This window comes from Saccopteryx leptura, chromosome 4 (assembly GCF_036850995.1).
Source record: "Saccopteryx leptura isolate mSacLep1 chromosome 4, mSacLep1_pri_phased_curated, whole genome shotgun sequence".
NCBI classification, from domain to species: Eukaryota; Metazoa; Chordata; class Mammalia; order Chiroptera; family Emballonuridae; genus Saccopteryx; species Saccopteryx leptura.
In genome coordinates this window covers 17,309,821-17,326,706 of record NC_089506.1, presented here as the reverse complement: position 1 = coordinate 17,326,706, position 16,886 = coordinate 17,309,821, and the positions used below count along the sequence as shown (strand labels likewise).

General features: G+C 42.1%; 1 protein-coding gene across 5 annotated transcripts in view; it reads left to right on the top strand.

Moving 5' to 3' along the window:
- Positions 1 to 15,714: 15,714 nt before the first annotated feature.
- PCM1 (pericentriolar material 1) overlaps positions 15,715 to 16,886 on the top strand; it is a 98,658-nt gene continuing 97,486 nt past the window's right edge. For 3 of the 5 annotated variants that reach the window (XM_066380220.1, XM_066380222.1, XM_066380219.1), the window contains exon 1: positions 15,717 to 16,119. The gene's annotated coding sequence lies outside the window, so the exon portion shown is untranslated. Of the gene's footprint in view, positions 16,120 to 16,886 lie in introns of all 5 variants that reach the window. The other 2 variants (XM_066380224.1, XM_066380221.1) reach the window with 2 other exon arrangements.

Sequence of the window (16,886 nt, the reverse complement as noted above, 5' to 3'; positions counted from 1 at the left end):
GACATTGGATAGTCTTAGAGGCTCCCCCCCCCCCCAGACTATAGTAATTAAATATACTTTTCTCTGGCCTGACAATATTTCTGTTGGACAACAGGTTCAGGTGCACCGAGATCAGGGCACTCTGGCTCCCAGGCGGGATTAGATGAGCACTGACAAGTTCTTTTCTTCTTCTGGAAGACCTTATTCATAGGACTCCCTCATTAATACATCAGTTATAGCACAATTGTCATTGAAACCCTCTGGCTTCTGTATTGTGTCTGCTAGATTGAACACCTGCCCCGTTACCTGATACCTCACCCAGCCCCGGTGGGAAGGTTTAATTCCTAGTCTGTCCATCTCCAGTCCACTGAAGCCTGCAGCAGTGAACACGCCTGCTCTCAACCCCATCAAGAACCAGTCTCAGACAGCTGACCTTACATCCTATAGTGTATGCTACTAGCATACATTTCTGATGGTTGAATTTTCCTACCTTGACTCCCAATTACAAGACTTACAAAATTCTGTGTTCTGAATACAGTGATAAGATTTTAAATTTAAAATGTGCCTTTTATTAAAATATTTAGAGTGAAGCATACAGGATGAGGCAAAAGTAGCTTTATAAATAAATAATGATACAAAAAATAAACTTTTTTGTACTCATAACTGCGAACCTGCTTTTGCCCCACCCGACATTGCCTCAAGGAAGGAGGTCACTTGGAAGAATCTTCACTCCTGGCAATTGCCAAAGTCTCCTCAGCTTCCTAAAGTGTTGATCTGGATATCAACTTGGCAAAGTTCTCAAAGTGTCCTTAATCATGTCCTACCCTTAACTCCTCTCTTGCTTCATACCGAGGAAAAGCAATTGCTTTCTCTCCAGTCAATATAGCTATGCCCACAATACAGAGAGCCATTTATAGGATTATATAGAGAAATTTTGTTTTTCATTGAAATTTTTTATTAGTTTTCATTTCAAATGGTGATTTAGGCTGTACTCCTGTATTGTAAGAAGCCCATTAGCGTGTCACCTACCAAGAAAAAAGAAAAGTTTTCTCCCAAAGATAAATATGGTTCTGCCGCTAGCGAAAGAGAAAATTGCTACCAAAATCTTTTTGTTCAATATGGTGGATGGGCCACACATTTTATCTGTGCTTCTTCTCCAAATCCCTGTACAGTGACAGCAAAGAAATAAAAAGGCACACACCTCCAATGCGAAAGCAAACAGGAATGGCACATAAGGAGATAAGAGATAACAAGAATGTATTAGAAGTTTCTAGAGGAACCTCAGAAGTCAAGGGTGACTGTCAAGGCTGAAAACAGGGGGCTGGTACAATAATATATGAAGTGTAGTTGGACCTTATTGCCCCTTCACCACCCCATGTAGTCCTATCCTTTTTATTCCTAAGAAAATTTGATTTGGAAAGTATTTTCATATCAGGAATATGGAAAGTTAGGAATCATAAACAGAAATTAAATTTTTAAAAAATGCAGAGAAAGAGGACAATAGACACTTCTTTCAACCAGATTGCTGTCAGCCAGGCTTCTATTTCTTGGCAGGAGATAAGGATTCTTCTCGGCAGAAATGGGATGGCCCCAGAGGAAAAAATTTAATGATACTAAAATATAGTGGTTCCTCCACAGATATTCCAGCTTACCATTTAATCATATATAGGAGCTCACCAATCCACAAATTCCACCCATGCGGAAAAAACTAGCTTTCAGGAAGCTTTTGTGGTGCCTCATATAAGGAGAACTGAAGATCGCCAGACATTGAAAGAGTGTCTCCAATGTGAAGACAGAAACTGAAAACAAAGTAAAGGGGAGTAGGAATCCAGGGAACACAGAACACTGACTGCCAGGCAGTGTTCTAGATGCTGAGGAAACTGCAACGAACATGACAGATCGAATTCTCTTCCTCCATAGAGCTTGTGTTCTGGCAGATATGGGGAAGGACACCAAGGAAGTAAGTATAGATTCAGAAGGGAGAGGATATGAAAAGTGAGCCCTGGGCAAATCCAACGTTGAGAATTTGGGAAGATGAGGAACAAAGAGCAAAGGAAAGTATGTAGAAAGGGGTGATCAGTGTGAGGTACAAAGAAAACCAGGAGTGAGCAATGTCCTAGAAACCAGGTGAGATGTTTCAAGAAGAAGAAAGTAATTTATCTGTCGAGGAGGTAAGCTAATAGGAGCATTTACCCTTGCATGAAGCAACATGGAGGTCCTTGGAGACTGTGATGAGTTCAAGGTCACTGGTGTGGTAGGATGAAAACCTGGACCGAGTGAGTTTAAGAGAGAGTAACAAGGGAGGAATTGGAGATAGCTAAGCGAGGGACTGAGCAAGAGGGCTACTCTTGTTATAAGGAGAAGCACAGTGAGGAATAGGGTTGTTTTTTTCTTTTTTATGGAAACATTTGCAGAAGAAAACTCCCTTTAAACTATATTCAGTATTATCAAAGAAATAAGAAATAATAGAATGCTGTTTTTTTTAAAAGAACATTAATCCAAAGCAGAAAGAGCTCAAAAAAATTACATAATATAGTCAAAAGTATATATAAACAACTTCATAGTGTGGATCAGAATATATAGTCAAGAAAACTGCCCAGAATATAGGATGAAAAGACAAAGTACGGAAAATCAGAGAGAAAAGATTAGAAAATTAGAGATTTAATTTGGGAAGCTAAATTCGCACCTAATAGAACTTTCAAAAAGGATCCGGTTAACAATTAAGAGTGAATTATCAAAGAAACAATAGAAAAAATGACTCCCAGAACTTAAGAAGATAGAGTTGAAAGAGCCTATTTATGCCCAGCACAATGAATTAAAAAAAAAAAAAAAAAAGGCATAAACACCCACCCATTGGGTATATCATGATAAAATTATGAACAGTGATAGTGAAAAGTTGCAAAAAGCTTTCGGAAGGAGTGAAATCACACAAACAGTACCAGGATTCAGAATAGCATCCACAGAAAGAATGCCTTAAATTCTGGGGGAGTTTATATTTTACAAATCAGGACTCTACACAGCAAAGCTAGCAATTAAATGTGATGAATAAAGACATGTCAGACATGCAAGAACCAAAAAAAAATTTTTTTTTAATCTATATTCAAATAATCTGCTGACAATATGATCTAAAAAATAAGGGTGAAGATCTATAAAGAGGAAGACGAGGAAAAGGAATCAAGAAAAAGTGGGGACTTTGTAATGTGGCAACTTGGCTAGGATAAACTACATTTCCCAGAATTCTCTTTCTTTTGTTTCCACTGGGTTCAACCACAGTTGGGATTCTTACGGCAGATTTGGAGGGCAGAAACGCAGAGGCAGCCTTTGTAGCTCTCACATTCTGTTGCCTTTCTGTTGGCACATCTCCTTGGCCTACAGTGGTGACCAGGCCTGCAACTAACTGCCCAGCTTCCCCCTGGATCTTCCTTCAGCATGAGTCAAAGGGTTCAGCTCCTCCAGGACACCCACATCACTAAGGTCGGCAGCAGCAGGAGCTTCCACAGGTTTTATCCCATCCTCACGGCCCCCAGCTCCTGCTTCCTTTACAGCCATCTGCCCTTCTCACTTATCTGCCCTGCACCCTTGGAGCTCCAGCATCATATGTGAAGAAAAAAGCCTTTCAGAGACTGCTTATTCTGCCCGCACAATTGCATAAGGCCATCCCTTAGGGGTCCCCAAACTTTTTACACAGGGGGCCAGTTCACTGTCCCTCAGACCGTTGGAGGGCCGGACTATAAAAAAAACTATGAACAAATCCCTATGCACACTGCACATATCTTATTTTAAAGTAAAAAAACAAAACAGGAACAAATACAATATTTAAAATAAAGAACAAGTAAATTTAAATCAACAAACTGACCAGTATTTCAATGGGAACTATGCTTCTCTCACTGACCACCAATGAAAGAGGTGCCCCTTCCGGAAGTGCGGCGGGGGCCAGATAAATGGCCTCAGAGGGCCGCATGCGGCCCGCGGGCCGTAGTTTGGGGATCCCTATACTAGAGGCTCTGCTTCTCTGATTGAACTCTTTTACAAACAGGATCCCAAACAGGAAAGCCGAAAGCCTGAGAAGGAATTTTCAGAATGCACTGTGGTTTCCTGAAGACCTCCCTGCCACAGCCTTCTGTTCTGCTCAAATCTGGACAACTCCCCAACTTGGCCTGCTGCATGAAGCATGTAAAATGTAATATTGATAGACAGTTGACATAGCCCTCAAAACGTATGGCTTCGGGTCCCACAGAACCTGAATCCTCCCTTGCATACTAGTTAAGATAAAATAAAATATTTGTTCACTACTCCTCTTTCTAGAGGTTTCTCATCTGAGGAATGAGTGAAGAAAACAGATAAAGTCAGTATAACTAAGCTGATTTAACATGGAGTCTACTGTATAGTCAAGCTGACAAAACTGGTTCAGAGTAAACAGGCTGAAGCATAAGGAATAGATTTTATTTTACTTGAACTTGCCTGAGAACTTAGACTTTTGAACTTTTCATTTGTGTATCAATGCCAGGAGATATATATATATATATTCCACACATTATCCAGACCACTGGACATCTGGGAGGTTACCATCTGAGGCTAATCCAGAAGCTAAGAACCAAAGGACCTATTCTTCTCAAAAATATACTTTTTACTATAAAAACTCTCAATTTTTCTCTTTTCTTCAGAACAATCCGGGTGTTACCTGGTAGTGTTTCTGATTTACAAGTCCTGAGACCCGTGAATACATAAATCTCTGTCATTTATTTCTAGACAAAGCCTTTTTACTTTTTTGTGCTCAGTCAACACCGATTTTTTTTTCTTCTGAAATCTAACTAAGTCTAAATTAGTTCCCTAACAGAGCAAACTGCAAAAGATGTTTTCTTATTCAATGTTTTCCCCCTGCAAAGAATAAAAAGAGCTCTGGCAAAGGGATGTTTGTTTTTCTTTCTATATGTACGCAAGGACTTCAGAAATGCATATATTTTATGCTTCCGAACAATAACATCTTTCTTATTAAAAAGGAATCTTCCCATAAGGTCACATAATAAAAACAAAACAATTGAAACCAAATAAATGTTAAATTCTGATAGAAAACAGATTTTTAACACTTAACACATGAAGAAGAAATTTGGCTATATTGTCTAAAAATATGTGGAGGAAAAAGAAAACAAGAACACATGTTAAGTAAAACCACATTCTAAAATATGCTTTTAGACATAAGTAAGATGATGGTAACACAAGCTGTCCTTTCATTGTAGTCCTCGATATGACTTCTCTGCTTTCTTTAATATGTTTGTTATAAATCTCTTTTTGTTCAGATAACTAAATCTAATCTTTGTTTTTAGATTTTTAAAATATTATCTCATCTTAAAACATTATCCAACTAATTTGGAAAACACATGATGATTCATACATTAGTGACCACATCTAAAGAGAGCCTCCCCAGAGTTGTCAGCTATCTGACCAAAGATCGGACATATGAGCAAGTAAAACCACTATTCATTCATTTCTCCAGTTCAAAATCTTGGCATTATCATACATCATTTTTCTCCCTCACCATTCGCTTCCTTAGTGAATAAGTCCTATTGATTCTACCCTTTGAATGCCAAACTCTATTAGCTCCATTGTCACAACCTCACTGCCACTGCCTTATTTATCTCCTCGCCACATTAACATAACCTATTGGTAGAGGATCAATTTATATCCAGTTTCTTTGCCTTGCAAACCATCTAGTATGGCAATAAAAAAAAGTTAGCTTTGTAAAAATAGATGTGACCATATCATTCCTCTGCTTAAGAAGGCTTGGTGACCATCTATACTCCAACAAGATAAAATCCAATTTCTTTCATGTGGTGATCTAATCCAAGTGCCCAGAGGTAGTCCCTCTAGTTAAAGCCATCATGATCCAGCCATCCTGGCACAGTGTAACTGCTTTGAAATCTATGCTAACATGTGAACCCGGGAATGGATGCTGAAAACTTGGAGACCTGCGTATTAGCACAGAGCCTTGTTTGTAAGCTTAATAAGAGTAAACATTTATATATCACATCTTCCAAGCCAGGTACTAGCAGAATACTTTCCATGTTTTAATTCATTTAATCCTCCTAGCAGCCATTTGAGATATGTATTATTTTTATCCCTAATTTTTCAATGATGTAACTGAGACTTAAAAAGAACAACCAACTTGCTCAAGGTCACATATGCCAGGATCTGACTCGAAGTAGTCTGGCTCCAGAAGCACACTGTCATCCACTTGCTATAGTATGTCACTATCTGTACATGGAGACAGGGACATCACCCAACCTTAGAACCATGATTAGGACCGGTTCAGAGATCTGTACTTATCAGAAGTAAAGAGTAGAAGCCCGAGCCAGTGGTGGCTGAGCGCGACCTAAAGCTGGAGTGTAACATTCTAAGAAGAGTCCTTGTCTTCACATCTTCCCAGTGCCCTACAACTCCCGACGCCGCACACGCGCACGCGCACGCGCGCACACACGCTCCACGAGAAGCTTCTGAGAGATCAGACTAAGTAATATTGAGTCTCTCAGACTAGATAGCTTGAGGTCATGTGAAAATCTTTTCAACAATAAAAAGATGAGGGAGTGTAACAAAAACAAGAAAAGGGACCGATCTAGAAAATTAGACATAACTCTATTCCTTTCTCCACCGTGAGTTTGGACTAAACACTGGCCCCTAGGAACTGAGTTAGCTACTATCCACTTCATTCTTAAATAATAAGGAAGAGATGTCAGGGAAATTGAAATGTTTCTGGTAATATTTGTTAATCAGGTTAGTAAACGGTCTTATACAATTAAGCAATTAAAGAAAACATAACTTTCCTAGATCTCCCTGCTGAGGAAATGGGTCACACTAATTCATGGAGCAGAAAGAGAATACTGTTTTATTTAAATAGTAGGTCTAGCTGGGATGCGTTAGAAGGGAGATCAAGGGAACGAAATTGTTTTGTTACTGAAAAATTAATGAAGAACTTGGAGTTTCCATAAATAACTCAAGAGCAAGAGGGTAAGAAGGTAAGAATGAATGAAATAAGAAAGAGGACTAGAAATGTGAAAAAATAATCTCTCAAGATGACAGGGAGTGGTCAAGAGGCAGCCAGGCAGACGTCCCAGGCTGTGGCCAGACACCTTTAAGAAAACAATGGTGTCAGATACTCAGTTTTAAGATGTTTGCTGCAGTGTGATTTCCTTTTCCTTTTCTACCTTCCACTGTTAAGCCAAAGTTTCTACATAGAGTTGCCTTGGGTCTCTGGTATTTTGACAAAATAAAGAGGAAGGGGCTATGTTGTGTCTTGGGAATGAGATGGGATAAAGAGAAATCAAGAATTCAGCAGAAGCAGAAAATGCTAGGAAAACATTACCTTCAGGGATCGCTGAAGATGCCAGCAGTGAGATTAGGTTTCTGGCTATGTATGTGATGGAGATCTGGTTACCCAGCAGCTTCAAGGGCTTGGGAGCAGTCGGGGAGCTGACATTTGAACTATGTGAGTACAGTGGGTATGCTCTTTAGGCCACAAACTTACATGGGAAAGATAAATGTAACTCGTTTTTCTAACTGAATTCCAAGACTATATTCTGTGATGGGCTTGGAGCAACCTAGTCTCACTGGAGTCAGTATCATATCAAATTAGGGTCTCTCTCCATCCTGGGATGGCATTTGTCTTCCGGGGCTTGTGGTGGGCGAGGTTTACATAGTGCCACTGTACCAATTTGTTCCTGCTGCAGTCTCAGAGCTCTCTGAATGCCCTTCAGTCATCAGTACACACAGATGGCCTCCTCCTCTTCCTTTTCAGAGATGCAGGGAAAAGCATTAAGTTTTGTAGATTTCCCATCAATTAATCCTTTTTCCACCCAGGCATATGGTGAGGGATGGCTCTAATTATTTATTTATTTATTTATTAATTATTTTATTTTTATTTTTATTTTTTATTTTTTTTTGAGAGAGAGAGACAGGAAGGGAGAGAAATGAGAAGCATCAACTCTTAGTTGTGTCATTTTAGTTGTTCATTGATTGCTTTCTCATACATGCTTTGATGGGTGGGGGGCGGGGGGCTCAAGCCAAGCCAGTGACCCCCTTGCTAAAGCCAGTGATGTTAGGCTTCAAGACAGCAAGCAACCTTTGGGCTTAAGCCAGCGACCTTGGGATCATATGGATGATCTTGTGCTTAAGTCAGCAACTCTGCACTCAAGCTGGTGAGCCCACGCTCAAGTTGGGTGAGCCCGCACTCAAGCCCGGACCTCAGGGTTTCAAACCTGGGACCTCAGCGTCCCAGATTGACACCCTACCCACTGTGCCACAACCAGTCAAGTGCGATGACTCTAATTTTATTCTTTTATGTTATGTTTTGAATCTTTTTAATCTTCTGTTGCTATTATTATTGGCTGTGACAATCCTTCATGGAGGCAATGTATGTCTATAATTAGTCTTAATGGAGGAAAACAAAAGGTATAAGAAAATGGTATGAACTACTAGTTACAAATATTGTTCAGTTACATTTGCTTTACATCCTCCCTTTCTTATCAGTTTAAAATATTTCTTGTAAAATAACCATCCTGTAAAGTAATGATACTGCATTTTCTTCCATTGCTAATTTCTCCTTTATCATTACCTAAAAACTTGAAATGGTCAGTACTTTACATCCAGGGTCAACAAACAATGGCCTATGGGTTAAATTGAGCCCACTGTTTATTTTAATATTTTTAAATGGTTGAAGATGATTGCTACTTTGTGACATGGAAAAAAACTAAAATTAAATTTGTGTCCAAAAATAACATTTTTATTGAAACACAGCCATGCTTATTCTTTACATTCATCTGTCCGCTTTCGCTCCGCAACTGCACGGTTGAGTAGTTCCGACAGACAGTGTATGGCAAATACTCAATAACGGATGTTTTACAGAAAAAGTTTGTCAACCCCTGCCCAATACTATTCGGTTACACCTATTGTCAGGGTTTTACTTTTCTCCTTATCTAGATTGGCTTGTCCATCCTGCCATCTAGTCTCCCCCGTTTTTAACCCTGGAAGTTATTTAGTACTCTCTGATAAAGAAAGAGCATTCTCACCTCTCTTCCCTGGTTAGTCTTAGTTTGTACATTTTATCAGTTCTCTCCAACCTTAGAATCTTTCTTATAGAAGAATTGCAGTGTTGGAAGTCTTTTTATACCAAAAGAGAAAAAAAATTACAGCATGTAGGGCTATAGCTTCCCTACGTAATGCAGCGGATTTATATGGACCAGTGTGACCCTGGTCACAACAGACGCTCCTTCACTCGCCCACGCTTATTTGCACACATATACCAGATCTCGGGGTCACCTGCAAAGCTCCTCATTGATGTCAGAATAGAAACTTTTCTGGCTCAGAGTTCATCTGTTATGAAGTCACCACAGATTATTCCCTTATAACTGTGGCAATCGTTGAGTCCTTATAATTTTATTTTCAATAACAGGGTTTAAAAAATAAAAGCTAAAGGTTATTTTTCATTATTTTTACTATTTTTCACATTAGAAAGGAAAAAATATCTATATCAGCCCATATTTCCATATCAGAATCCTCTCACCTAATTACCTGATTTCTCTACTTTAATTAACACCCTACAGCTACTTATATTTAATATTTTTCTGTTGTAGGGGTGGTGGGAGTCTAGAAAAAAGATATAATTATTTTCTTCGTATTTTTATTGTTACCCACATCCCTTTGTTTAAACCAGTGGTAGTCAACCTGGTCCCTACCGCCCACTAGTGGGTGTTTCAGTTTTCATGGTGGGCAGTAGCGGAGCAACCAAAGTATAAATAAAAAGATAGATTTAACTATACTAAGTTGTCTTATAAAGATTTATTCTTCCAAACTTAGCGAAAATCCGAAATAAAGTACTTGGTAAGTAATTATTATTATATGCTTTAACTTGCTGTAACTCTGCTTTATAAATTTTATAAAGTAAAGTTACTTCCCTACTTTATAAATCACTATTCCTGTGGAACTGGTGGGCGGTTAGAAAATTTTGCTACTAACAGAGATACAAAAGTGGGCAGTAGGTATAAAAAGGTTGACTACCCCTGGTTTAAACCCTTCAACTTGATAGGTCCTGGGAAGCCACCATTCCACACAGGACTACACTGTGACAGCTACAATCAGGTTTACAATGAACAGGGAAGGTGGGGTAAAAACATATAGACCCTCAAGAATATATACAAGAAAAACACAGGAAGACATATATATATATAGTAATCACAACTCTACTTAAGTAAAACCATGTAAAAGCTGATGGAATGCAAATAAATATGGATGGAATTGTCAGAATACCAGGGTTAAATTTATTGAATGAATGCTTTTTTTTGAAGAAAAGAAAAATTGGTTATGAAGGAAAGGACAGTTGAAACTGGTGTATATATTTAATATTGTATGCTGAGAGCAGCAATTGGGTATTTTAGAATCTAGTAATAATAAGTGAACTAGTCAGTAATGAGAGATATCATGGTAATTAGATACAAGGGAAACAGGAAGGTAAGATGAGCCTTGGAACATCACTCATGCCTGATATAATTAGCTGATATAATTATATATAGTTATTCATTTATTTAATTATTGATAAGTTCAGAGTTTTGAGCAAAAGAGGTACATAAGAAAAAGCATAATTAATGTGTTTTTTTAATGCAAAAACTAGATCAGTGTTTCTTAATTGGAAGTGATTTTGCCTTCACCCCCTCATCCCACCTCCACTCTGGCAACGTCAGTAGACATTTTTGGTTTTCGCAGCTGGGGAGGTGGAGTATTACAAGCATCTAGAGGGAGAGGCTAGGGATGCTGCTAAGTACCCTGCACTGCACAGGATAGCCCCCACAACAAAGAGCCCTCCAGCCCAAATATCAGTGGCACCAAGATTGAGAAACTCTGGGCTAGCTTATGGCAGAGAAGTACTTCAATTTAAGCAGCGGGTATAAGAACTAGATCAGAGGCCTCTAAATAGTTCCTTGTTTGACACAATCAATCTCCTCTTTTATCAAGTTACCCACAAAGCTAATATGAGACTAAAGATAAAATCAGTTATAGTTAATTGTAGGACTGTTCCAAAATTAATTTTACATTCTGCTCTTAATATATTTTGTTTTCCTACCCATCAACATGGATGAATCTTTGCCCTGGCCAGTTGGCTTAGTGGTAGAGCATCAGTCCAGTGTGTGGATGTCCCAGGTTCGATTCCCAGTCAGGGCACACAGGAGAGGCACCATCTGCTTCTCCTTCCACCCTCTCTCTCTTCTCTATCTCTCTCTTCTCCTCTTGCAGCCATGACTTGATTGGAGCAAGTTGGCCATGGGCACTGAGGATGGCTTCATGGCCTCCACCTCAGGCACTAATAAGAGTTCAGTTGCTGAGCAGTGGAGCAACACCCCAGATGGGCAGAGAGAGCATTGTTCCCTAGTGGGCTTGCTGGGTGGATCCTGATTGGGGCACATGTGGTAGTCTGTCTATCTGCCTCCCCTCTTCTCACTGAATAAAAAAAAAAAAAGATGAATCTTAGAAACAATGTTGAATGACAAAGCAAGTCAAGAAGACTATATTCAGTATCACACCAGTCATATAAAGTTTAAAAACAAGCAACACTAAACAGTATATTATTTAGGAACATATATAGTTATATGAGAGAATTAAGAAATAATAATATCAATATCATTCAGAATAACATTTATGTCTGCAAAGAAAATGGATTTGGAGAAAAGCATGGGGGCACTTAAATATATTGATTATATTTTAATTTTTAGGTTTGGTAGTGGGTTCTTGAGTGAAGTTATTGTACTTTATAATTTTCATAAATGTCATATATTCTCTTGGGTATATCAAAAATCACGTAATAAAAACAACCATACACTTCAGGTATTATAGCAGTGGCCACTGAAGACTTTTCCTTTAAGTTCTGTCACCACCTGCAGGGTAACAGTGGGTACTGCACAGAACTGTTTCCAAAAACCAAATTCATGAGGGGCAAGACAAATGAACTCTGCAAGGCCTTTGGGACAATAAGCAAGTACAAAAGGCTGGCTTTCTGTTTCAGCTGTGCTTAAAATCCATTTGTGGATAAAGAACACATTAAGGAGATAAACAATATAGCAAAAGTTGTTATATTGTAAGGGGTCCTTTTTTGGTGCCATATTTAATATTAAATAACAGAAACAAATGATATTTCATGGCATGAAAAAGTGATTTAGTTTACCATCAGAATCCAACTCCTTGACTTGATTCTTCCTGCCAGGCCTTAGTTACATCACACCAGTTACCACCTGTTCTCTTTGTCTCTGTCCCCTCTCCTCTGTTCTCCCTAGTTTGTTCTAAACACTGCCACTAGTCTTAAAATACCTACTTCATTATATTAGAGGTCACTCGTATTCTCCACCCACCAGACTGTTATTCCCAATTTCAATCTACATAGAAGTCCTGGAACTATTATCATCTTTCTCTGGATTCCTAAAGCACTTACTGTCTGGATCCTTTATTTGCCATTTTCTTATACTGATACTAAATTAAATAATTTACATAATGTTTATTTTCTAAGTTAGATGCCGTAATTTTTTGGAAGTCTGGGATAATTTTGTAGTTTTGGGGTTTTTTCTTTCCTTTGTCCCCTCCAAGGATCTGCGAGATTTGAGTCTGACGACTCCTGTTAAATATAAATATGTCTCAAGAATCCTCCCTCTACCAAACAGACATATCATATTTACATTTCTTAGGATCCGTAAATTCAGAAAACGTAATGGCCATATTGATTTCAATAATACTTCTGAATTAATCTGAATTGTTTTAATGACAATAATTTATGCATACTTAAAAATAGTCATATATATATATATTTGAGGGGAACTAAAGTTTCACCACCCCAAAATATGCCATTTAGGATATTGATTTTAGGTTGGTTATTAAGAAAACAAGACTCAGAAACTTTGACTCTTCCCCTTACCTGTCTAAAGGATTCAGATAGAAAAACCTACCTAAAGCATCACAATACAAACGAAATGTGGCAAGTCCCAGAAACCTAGCAAAGCTAGATTTTGTTGAACTTCCTCTGTGTACCATCATTTATGGGTGGCCCAGCAAGTATTTGTTTATGACATGCTTGCTGTATCTCTAAATTGCCTGCTTTCCCTTTGAAAAGCCAGATCCCACTCCTTTGTCCAGAATGTCCGTAAGTCTCAACTGCCCAATGCCTTCTTGGTCTCATAGTCTTATGGCACCCCCCAATGTATATCCATAATAATTTTGGACGTTTTCTCCTGTTAATCTGTCTCATTTCAATTTGATTATTAGCCCAGTTAGAAGAACTTAGAAGCTAGGAGAAAAAATTATTTTTTAGCCCCCCCTATATAAAACAAAATGGTAGTGATGATAATGATAGCTACTATTTTGAAATCTTATATGTTACTATTTTTCCCATGCGTTTTCGTATTTAGTCCAAAAATTCTTCCAAGAAGTCAGTCTTTTTTTTTTTTCCTTTTTATTGAGAGGTAGGGAGGCAGAGATAGACTCCTACATGCACCCCCAACTGGGACCCATCCAGCAAGCCCCCTACCAGGGATGCTCTCTGCCTGTCAGGGCTGCTGCTTCATTGCTCAGCAACTGAGCTATTTGAGTAACTGAGGCGAGGCCATGGAGCCATCCTCAGTGTCGGGGACAACTTTGCTGGAACCATTTGAGCCGTGTCTGTGGGAGGGGAAGAGAGAGAGAGAGAAATGGAGGGAAGGGAGGGCAGAAGCAGATGGTTGCTTTTCTTGTGTGCCCTGACAGGGAATCGAAGCTGGGAATTGAGCCAATGGGCCCGGGCCAGGAGTCAGTCTTTAAACCTGGGCTCTACCACTTGAAAGTCAAGAGTTTTTATGATTTATTTAACTTTTCATTTGTAAAACTAAACAAATGCAGAATCAATCCTTTAAGGATACTTGTGAGAATTAAGGAAATCACAACAGAGTAAATGCTTAATCCTGTGTCTTTCACAATAGAAATACTACTTTAAAAAATATCCTGCCTGACTAGGTGGTTGCGCAGTGGTTAGAGCGTTGGCCTGGATTGCGGAGGACCCAGGTTCGAGACCCCAAGGTCACCAGCTTAAGCGTGGGCTCATCTGGTTTAAGCAAAGCTCACCAGCTTGGACCCAGGGTTGCTGGCTTGAGCAAGGGGTTACTCGGTCTGCTGAAGGCCCATGGTCAAGGTACATATGAGAAAGCAATCAATGAACAACTAAGGTGTTGCAACGAAAAATTGATGATTGATGTTTCTCATCTCTCTGTGTTCCTATCTGTCTGTCCCTGTCTATCCCTCTCTCTGACTCTCTCTCTCTGTAAAAAAAAAAAAAAAAGATCCTTCTGGCCCTGGCCAGATAGCTCCATTGGTTAGAGTGTCATCCTAAATGTAAAGGTTATGGGTTTGGTCCCCAGTCAGGGTAAGTATAGGAACAGGCCAACGTTTCTGTCTGTATGTCTGTCTCTCTCCCTTTCTCTCTCCAAAATCAATAATTAAAATAAAAAGAAATTAGGCATTACTATTATTCCCATCCCTCTCATTTTATAGACAGGGCAATTGAGGCTCTGAAAGGAGGAGTAACTTGCCCAAGATCTTAGAACTACTGAGTCGTGGAAAGGGACTCTGGAGGACAAACAGATACTGGTTAGTGGGTCTCCGCTCTGAGTTCCTACAGCATTTATTTTCTTACAAAACAGAATTGATATCACGCCCTGTTTCTCCATCAGTCACTAAAATATGTGCTCAAGGGCAATGTTTTTGTTACCTAAGTAATTAGCAATGTGAGACACACAGCAAGTACTAAAAAATGCATGACAAAAAAAGTGTCCAGGACCACTGCACTGAGACTGAACCTGGATTCAACCGCGAATTACAGTAGGACGGAAGAGCTCCGCTCACCTGAATTATGCATTGAGATGAGTTCTATTAATTGGTTTTGCGAACACCTTATTGGTCATTGAGAACAATGTGCTGTTGCAACCCAGATGCCCGTTCTTCATTCTTCCTTCCTTATTTTGCTTAAAACAAACATCCCACGATTACAAACTACCTAAAAAAATAGAATGCCCTTGCGCTCAAGTAGAATTGACCCGTGTTTTAACTTTTCAGGTGGGCACACTGAAAGCCTTCATTGCCCCTTTGTCGCTTTTTGTTTTACGAGAATTTGTCAATCTAACTTTTAAAAAAAGCTGTTTAAGAAAAGTAAATTAAGAAAATTTAAGAGTGCAGTTTGAGATTTCTCAATACCTGTATTATATTGATATAAATCATCTGGTTCATCTAAAAAGAGAAGGATATTAATTCAAGGTGGCATTATTACTATTTATTATTCTCCCTCTAGCTCTACGGCTTTCGGCCAATGAACTCCCGTGGGTTTTTATTCTCGTGTAAACCTAGAGCTAGATTGTGAAGGCCCTTTTGTTTCCATTCCTTCGCTACCGGGATGTGGGTGGGCAGGGAATCCGAGAGCGATCCCGGACATTGGTTTTTTCTCCACCATCCGGTCCCTTCCGGATCCGACACCCCCACGGAAAGCAAGGAGGCGCCTCCGCTCTTCCTCAGCGGCCGGGGGTGGTCGCTCCCCTTCCGCGCAGGCCTGGAGCCCCCGGCCCCGCGGGGCCGCGTCGGGCAGCGCACGGCGTGCTGGGATTTGTATTCATCCCCCACGTGGCGGGCAGGCGGGCGGACACCTCTAACCCGGGCCGGTTGGGCTTCTGGGACGTGTAGTCTCCGGCTGCTTCTCGGTGTGCTCGGCGGCCGCGGAGGAGCCGGAGGGACAGCCCCGCCGCCCGCGGGTCACATGACTGCGGTCCGGAGCGGGGATCGCACTGCGGCTCCCGCCCGGCGAGTTCTCGCGGCGCGCGGCCGTTGCCGCGGAGACGGCGCTGGTCGCACGGCGCGCGGCCCCCGCCGCAGTCCTCCCGCCCCTCGGCTCCCACCACAATGAGGTCCTAAGATGGCGGTGGCTGCGGCGGTTGGCGCCGACCGGCTGAGCTAGGCGAGGCGGCCATTGGGCCCGCGGCAGCCCGGGAGCTTGGGGACTTGCCCAGGCGCCGTCTCTCGGGCAGGACCGCGGTCGGTGGCGGGTCGCGGGGCCGACCGTTCCTCCGCCCTTGGCAGGAGCGGCCGCTTCGTTTACAGGTAATGCCTGCGCGTCCCCAGCCCTCGGCAACCGAGAGCCGCGGCGCAGGGCCGCCTGGCCCCGGCGGGCCTGGCCTGCGGCCCGCGCCGCCCCGCGGGCTCCGGCTCCCGTCGCTGCCTGCGCCAGGCCCGCTGGCCGACAGCCCGCCCGGGCCGGCCGCCGCCATCTCCGCTGAGCGGAGCCCCCCGGCCTCCCCGCCCCTCTCCGCTTCCGGCCGCCTCAGGATCGGCCCTGCGGGGACGGGGCGCCCCGGGGCTGGGCTTCGGCGGCCCGAGGCAGGGGTCCCGTTCGCCGTGGTGGCCGTCACCACGCCCCCTCCCGCCCGGTCCCCAGACTCGCTCCGCGGGGCTCCCGGCGTCCGGGACGTGGGGCGGCCCCCGGGCTGGGTGCTGGGGCCGCGGGAGGGAGGCGAGCCTGGCTCTGCCTCGAGTGCCGCCGGCGTCCGCGGGGGCTGTTACCTCGGGACCCCCCGCCGCGCCCGTCGCTCCCTTCTGCATCCCTCGCCGCGGGCCCAGTTGGAACGGGCCCGGGATGGGGACAGCTAAACGCCCATTGAGCCCTGGGGAAGGGCGCTTGCAGACACGGGGCTGCCGGATTGGGCGGTAGCTGGGCCCCGCCAGGGAGGCGGGTCCTCCAAACTTTAGAGTCCGGTTGCCCGTTCCCCAGGAGCTCGCCTTGTTTGAAAAAACATAAAACGTTTTTTTGACCTGTTTGAGGTCTGTGTCGCCAGCCCTCTGGGTGACGGATCGTGCTTGGCGCTGGAAGA